This window comes from Peromyscus californicus, unplaced genomic scaffold (assembly GCF_007827085.1).
Source record: "Peromyscus californicus insignis strain IS unplaced genomic scaffold, ASM782708v3 Scaffold_12__1_contigs__length_115047231, whole genome shotgun sequence".
Lineage (NCBI taxonomy): Eukaryota > Metazoa > Chordata > Mammalia > Rodentia > Cricetidae > Peromyscus > Peromyscus californicus.
This window is the reverse complement of record NW_026294413.1, coordinates 32,681,306-32,689,317: the sequence shown is the minus strand read 5'-3', so window position 1 is coordinate 32,689,317 and position 8,012 is coordinate 32,681,306. Positions and strand designations below refer to the sequence as shown.

The window sequence follows — 8,012 nt, the reverse complement described above, 5'->3', positions numbered from 1 at the left end:
TTAGACAGGTGTATGGTTGCATGAGCTGCTTCCAAACCTATGACTGGCTGTTAGGAGACTTGGTCTTACGTAGACCTAGTGCTGGCAAAGCATTGGCAGTGAGATCTGGATTGCAATGCCTGTGCCCTGTTTTGAAGACAGCATTTTCCAGCACTGCTCTCCTTCTTCTGCTTCTTCCAAGAATTGCCCTGAAGCATTGAGAAGGTAGTATGCCAGTCTTGTTAGTATTAAACATTCATCCTTTATTTATTCTGTGGAATGAAAAAAATTAAAAGTATAAATTTAAAGACAATGGTTACAAGAAAGGTAGCTAATCCTAGAAGCCAGTGCATATCAAACAAAAAATTTTAACATCACATTCATTGTTGTTCACTGCAAACAGAAGCTTTCTGTTTTAAAAACAATAGAACTATTTGTCTATGATTATAGCACAGATGTTTAGAATACCATTTGTCACCATGTCAGTTTTGTTAAAGGACAGTTGTAAGTTATTCGTTGAGACCTAAAATGTGTGTTTGACTAGGATTAAAACACCAAACATGTATTTTCTCTTGTGGAGCAGGCCTCAATTACAGTCTGAGTGGATGACAACCACCATAACTGTCATGGTGCTACTGCGCTAGTATGCACATCTTATATGGCAGGTCTTTTTTTTTTTTTTAACTCACCATCCGATGTAGCATCATCTCTTTTAAAGTTTTATTTTGAAATTATAATGTAATTACAATGTTTCCCCCTTCCATTGCTCTCTTTAACTCTTCCCATGCACCCCTCCAAGTCTATGAAATGTAAGAAGCAAGGAAGATGCTTCCAGCTCAGTTCCCACATGATTTCTTCATATCTTTCAACCAAGGTGTGCAGTATCTTGAGTAGCAGGTCTTATCAACTAGTTCTTGTGTGATGTCAAGGGAACTATCAAGAACCTGTATTGTATTGGTGCCCTCAGGGGCCCCCTTAGATAACAAATCATAAGGAAATAGTCCATCCCTGGCACTGGGAGTTTTGTTTAATTTAAAATGGCTTCTAGGAGCAGCATTTTCCAGCCATGAAGGACATATCCATTATAAATCTCTTTCTATCCCCTCTACTTTCTCAATCTGTCTTTAAAAATTGGTTCACTCCAGGCATAATGACTATTTAATTTACTTTATATTTTTACTTATTATAGAACTAAATTATATAATGAATCTATATTTTTTTATTATTATAGAAAATCCAATAACTGCTAATACTTGTAACACTATAGGAAAAGCCAAACCCAACAATTCACTGCTAAGAGTGCAGACTGGTAGAGGAACTTTTGAAGTGAACATATAGTCCACTCAAAAATTTAAAAATAGAACCACCATATGACTCAAGTAACCACTCCAGGGCATATACCCAAAGAACTCCATATCCTACTACAAAATTATGCATGCATGATCATTGCAGCTTTATTCACAATAGCTAAAAATAGAAACAGCTCAGAATCCATCAAAATATGAATGGATAATGGAAATATACTCAATATCAGCTGAAATGAAAAAATGAAATTTGTAGCTAAGTGAATGGAACTAGAAAAATAATATAACTGGGAGGCAACCCAGTTCATAGTTTGGGATCTATGTTTGAAGAATGCTGCAGCATGAATCCTAAGTGATCTTAATAATTAAAAACTCAGAGTCAGATATCAGGGTGAAAGCTGAAAGATCACAGAAGCAGAGCAGCCAACCCCTCGAGAGACTTCTTACACCTACTGAATACTCAGGCTGAAAGCACCAAGCTCCTGACTCCACTTGCCTTATATTCCTCTCTCTGCCCAGCCATATCACTTCCTGTCTCCACCTCCCTAGTTCTGAGATTAAAGGCGTGAAATTCCGAGTGTTGGGATCAAAAGTGTGTGCCACCACTGCCTGTCTCTGTTTCTCTTTTAGATTGGATGAATCTTTTGTAGTCCAGGATGGCCTTGAACTCACAGAGATCCGTCTGCCTCTGCCTCCTTAGTGCTGGAATTAAAGATGTGTGCCAACACTGCCTTGTCTCTCTGGCTGACTAGTGGCTTAGCTCCACATTCTGATCTTCAGGCAAGCTTTATTTGTTAGATCACAAACAAAATGCCACCACAGAATGCCATTTTTATTTAGGATTATTCCTTACATTGACTAATATGTGATAACAAAATTTCCATTACTTACTTAAAATATAAAAGACTTGATGTGTTAGAGTATGTGTAAATCAACATACCATAGATTTTAATTGTTGAAGTTAGTTTTCTATTGAAACTCGTAGAAATCTTGCAAATCTTGAAAACATCAATCCACATCCTCATTACATTTTTGACATGCATTTCAAATACAAGTCTACAAAATACTAAAGCTAGGAGTTGAAATAGTATTTCAAATAAACTCTATGGAGACAGAGTACATCAGTACACTCAATCTTGCTGGACAGTCTGCTTTTATCAATTCCATACTGGTAATTTATATTGACCTTCTTTCCAATAAAGTCCTTTGATGATTTTTATGTAAACTCCTGTCAAGTCCAATCTCTACTCTTTCTTGTGCTCTTAATGATTTCTCCATAGATTTTAAAATACTACATAAATCAATTCCAGTTTTCATCAAGGTTCACATGGTCATTTCAGAATGCCAGCAATTTATTTTTAATGAGTGTCAAGCACCTTCAAGCTCCACAGGAAACTTTTATATTATCAAGTATATCACAGTCTCAAAACACCAAAAATAGCATTTACTAATTACTATAGCACCTGAATCATTTTGTAAAACTTACTCACCCATATTTAATGTAGTAAACTTTTTGCATTTACAATAGTTTCTGTTTTTTTTTCTTTTAGGTACAAGCATAGTTAAATAAAGTACTTTGAGTAAAGGAAATTAAACAGTCCCTTACCAATTTCTGGCTTCTGCTTTTTTGTTAATAAAAACACAGCTCATTCTTTTATAGTATCAAAGTACTTAGCCTAAAATCTTTATTTTTAAAAGTTTTTATTTTAGCAAATTTTCCTTATATTGAAAAGAATTATCTACTTAGTATCCCTACTTCTGTTATTAGTAATCTAGAATTATGGGAATATTCTCCTGTTTTCTTATCATATTTTCTAACTGATTCTTTTTTAATCACTCATTTGTCTTTGTAATAAACTTATTATATTGTTCCTTATCATATGACATCAATGAAAAACCTCTCTCAAAATGTTTCAAGTATTTCACCTTTCAGTAGGAATTGCTTATGACCTTGACTTTCTTCTTTCACTATTGTTATAAAAAAGAAATGACTTTCTTCTGTCACTATTTTTATAAAACTGAGCATACAGACAGAAACCTGAAGGCAATCTTGTGTGTATAAAAACTTACCTGTTAAAATTACAATGCATGAAAGTGCAGCCCAATTTCAAACTCAGTCTCTTTTCTTTAATATTCTGTAGCTCATATCATCCTTATTTTGATCGGCCCATATGGTAATCTCTTTAAGTCATCGTGTTACTAGTCATTCTTTTTTTCTTATAAAAGTTTTGTACTTTAAAAATTTTTTTATTGATTTCTGTTTATATGCACCACATGTGTGTAGGTATCAGTGGAAACTAAAGGGTGTCAGACATCATCAATCTTGAGTTAGAAGTGATTGTTAGCCATCTGATGCAGTTGATAACCAAATTCAGAAACTCTGAAAAGCAATAAGTGTTCTTAACCACTGAACCATCTCTACAGCACCCTAATTAATCTATAAACAGAAATATATTTTAAAACTTTCACGTTCATTAAATTTACTTCAGCAATTTAGTAATACTCTTTTACACTGAAATCATGAATTCCAAATTTGATATAATTAAAGATGAAATTTTCCTACTGGCATTTCTTTTTAACATTGCAAAACACCTTGCAAAGGTGGACTGTATTAAACATATACATTCACACACACTCACTAATTAATTATAGGCATTTTCTGTTATTATTAGTCACTTAATTAAAAGCAAATTAACCCTAATACTTTCAACAGAAAAGGTGTAACAACCATTGACAGGTTTTTGGATGGAAATTGGGTGTGATTTTCAGGTACATAAAGTTCATTGACTCAATTCTGATTTGCTGACAAATAGCACATTTTTAAAATAAATATATCACAAATACTACACAAGCCTACTTACACAAAATTTAACTTAAATAAAATGTGTGTTGTAGCTGGAAGTTTTCCTCTGGTCTTGCACAGCCCCACAGTCCACAGCTGATTATAAAGTAATCACTCAGAAGCTTATATTAATTATAACTGTTTGGCCATTAGCTCAGGCTAACTACTGACAAGCTATTACACTTAAAGTCAGCCCATTTCTGTTAATCTATATGTTGCCATGTGTTTGCTGCTCCCTTGATGGCAGGCTGGTATCTCCTCCTCAGTTTTGTTTTTCCTTCCCAGAATTCTCCTTGTCTGTTTAACCTGCCTATACTTCCTGCCTGGCTACTGGTCAATCAGCGTTTTATTTATCAACCAATCAGAGCAACACATTCACAGCATGCAGAGCGATGTCACCGATCAGTGTGTATACAGGAACACACAGACGTAGGATATATATCCTGTGTGTGTGTGTGTGTGTGTGTGTGTGTGTGTGTGTGTGTGTGAATACATATTTTTATATACGCATGCAAATACACATATAGATTGGCATTCTTTTGATTTATGACAGGGTTATATACTAACAAATTGTTTACAATTTCAAAGTATCAGAAGCAGAAAAAGGTTCAATTACAATGAACTTACCAATCATCATAGATGTGGAATGATTACCAAATGTGAGTGTTTCCTTCTTTTTATGTCTGGAAAGAATTGTCCTCTCTGAATCTTATTGTCAATATCTACTGATTTATTGATGAGCACTTAGATTGATTGCAGATATTTCTCTAGCAAACATATGTAATTTTTACTACAACCTTCCATTTCTATCTCTATATGTCTCTAGAATCAGGAGTCTTAGAATACACTGTTTTATTTTAAATTTGAAAAAAATTCTATAGATTTCACAATGCCGATTTATATTTTTCCAAAATTAAAAAAATGACAGTTTTCAATAAATAAAGTCTAATTTTTTTTTTTTTGAGACAGGGTTTCTCTGTGTAGCTTTGCGCCTTTTCCTGGAACTCACTTGGTAGCCCAGGCTGGCCTTGAACTCACAGAGATCCGCCTGGTTCTGCCTCCTGAGTGCTGGGATTAAAGGCGTGGGCCACCACCGCATGGTTTCTCTTCAGATCATATAAATCTTTCGCCTTTTACTAAAGTCTAAAAATTAGAAAACAATTTTTAAAGCATCTTTTATTCAGATTATAATATCTTAGTTTTTCATTTTTCTGATGGTTGTTATTTTTTGGAAAATGAAGAATTAAATTCTATTAATTGATAATTGAGTTTAATAATGATTTTAGTTAATGAAAATCACTTGAATTAGTTTTGTGAAAAGAAGAGAGTAGAAACAAAAGGTAAAACAAAATGAGAAAATGATGGCATAACCTAGGAAAGTAACTGTTTTGAAGAAAAACAGTTTAAGTTTGATAGATCTCCTTTTATATACAGTCCACATTGGATTGTTAAAATACAGTACAATATTGTTGGTCACCAAGCTGTAAGTAGTGAATGCCAACAAAGGAAAACTGGTTATTTAGTTATTCCTCACAAGGAATCCTGCAAATTTCCATGACAATTACTTCTCTGTTTTATAAAGTGTTGGAGTTATACTGTATATCGTTACTGTCTTCTTTCTTCTAGAAACCCCAATTTGGGGGAAAACCCTTCTATTAACTCAGAATTACTCTAAAAAAGAGGTTACAATAAAACTGATTAGACAAACTTCTTTTTCAGTTATACTATGTCTGATAAAATCCAGTTGTTCTAATTGGATTTAGGTTTCTCAAGACTCAGAAATATGCTTACAAAAGTTTTCTTAAAGTAGATTTACATACAGACCTAATGCCTCCCTGTGTGCTAATGGTTATTGTTTTCAAATAATAATTGTTTTCAAAGAGTGATTTTCTAGTGGTGCTTCTCTCATTCTCCTTCCAGAATAATTTTCCATGATCCTTAGTAGATTAAAGACACTAACAAAAATCTGTGATTTGGCCATGCAGTTGTTTCTGTTAATAGCTCTTCTTAGTGTCTGGAAACAAAAGTGAGTGAGACACTTATTGACTCATAAATTTCTGCTTTCTGAATGTTTTGTGGTGAACTGTGCATTCTGTAATAGATGAGTCAAAAACTAAAGACGAGTCAACTAAAGATTGTGTGTGCTGTGCTTATATTAGGACTTCCAGTTTATTGTTTTTATGGGATTCATAAGTTTATGAACAAGTAGGTCTCTGACTTTTTTGCCTCTCTTGGGCTCTTATCCTTCTTTTGATCCATATTGTTCATCTTTGTTGTTATAGCTTTGTTTTATTATATTTTATTTTGTTATTTAAAAAAATATGAATGAGTGAACAAATGAATGAGTGAATGAATGAATAAAAACCTAGCCACTAGGGTAAAGGTTAACAACTGAACTGTCACTTATACATGCTATGAGATCAAAAGTCAGTTTTTGTCCAATGAAGTGATTCAATGAAGGTATATCAACCACTGTAGGCCATGCATCATGTTCAGGCGTAGTTACCTAACATATAACGGCATTGTCAGTATTTTCCTATGATTTTATTTGGTCATAGTTTTGGTTTTTGTTTTGTTTTGTTTGTTTGTTTGCTTGGTTATAGTTTTCTTTTTGGGTGTTGTTTTCTTGTTGTATTACGTTTTTGTTTGTTTTTTGAGAAGGAATTTAAAGTTGAGTGGTGTGATGGTTTGAATCAGTATAGCCCGTATAGCCTCCTGTGTTTGCATGCTTGACCTGCAGAAACTGGCATTATTAGGAGGTTATGACCTTATTAGAGTAGGTGTTGCCTTGTTGGAGGAAGTGTATCACTATGTGGGTGAGCTTTGAGGTCATATATGCTCAAGCCATGTCCAGTGAGTTAATTTCACAGCAATAGAAACACTCACTAAGATGGGTGACTAGGTAGGGGGAGAGGATCTGGGAGGACTTGGGGAGGGAAAGAATATGTTTAAAATATATTTAAAGTTAAAATTATTTTAAATAATAAAAATATAATAAAAAGAAAAAATATTTTGTTATGTCATTCTGTGTTTTTTTTCACAAATTCAAATAAAATAATGGTTTATTGTGTTATACAGATCATCATTTTTTAAATTTTCAGTGAAATTCATATCACCAATGCTTGAATGAAACATATAGATGGGATAGTGTAGCTGAAAGTTTTCCTGCATCCAGCCTGGTCTACAGCTGCTCAGGCTCAAATAAAAACACACAAGCCTATATTATTTTTAAACTATGGCCATGGCAGGCTTCTTGCTAGCTCAGTCTTATAGCTTAAATTAACCCATTTCTATAAATCTATACTTTGCCATGTGGCTTGTGGCTTACTGGTACTTTATATCTTGCTTCTTCTTCTGGCAGCTAGCAGCATCTCCTGTGATTTCCTTTTCTTTCTTCTTCTCTCTCAATTCGGCAGCACATATACTAAAATTACAATGATACAGAGAAGATTAGCATGGCCCTTGCACAAGGATGACATGCAAATTCATGAAGCATTCCATATTTTTATTGTACTTATTGTATGCAGTTTTTCTTATATTAGTTATAACTTTTTAAATTTTTAATTCTTTATTAGACAAAAAAGGGGGAATGTGGTATTTTATTTGTGCTGAAATGTGGTGATATTTTATTTGTGCTTTAATAAATAAAGCTTGCCTGGAGATCAGAGGAAAAAGGCAGCCATTATAAGTAAATAAAGAAGTCAAGCAACAGTAGCACACACCCTTAATCCTATCACTTAGTAGGCAGAATCTCTGTGTGTTGAAGGCCACACTGGAAACAGAGCCAGGTATGGTGGCACATGCCTTAATTCCAACACTAGCTAACCGTGAATGTCTAGACAGACAGAAAGTGATAGAGCTATGTAGGAAGAGGAAGTGATGTAGCT

The 8,012-nt window shown here is 33.9% G+C and overlaps 1 non-coding gene across 1 annotated transcript; it reads left to right on the top strand.

The window, feature by feature from the left end:
* The first annotated feature begins 7,521 nt into the window (after window positions 1-7,521).
* On the top strand, window positions 7,522-7,632 carry LOC128108131 (U6 spliceosomal RNA). Its single transcript, XR_008217339.1, has one exon. It is a non-coding gene; the product is annotated as a U6 spliceosomal RNA (small nuclear RNA).
* Window positions 7,633-8,012: the final 380 nt, after the last annotated feature.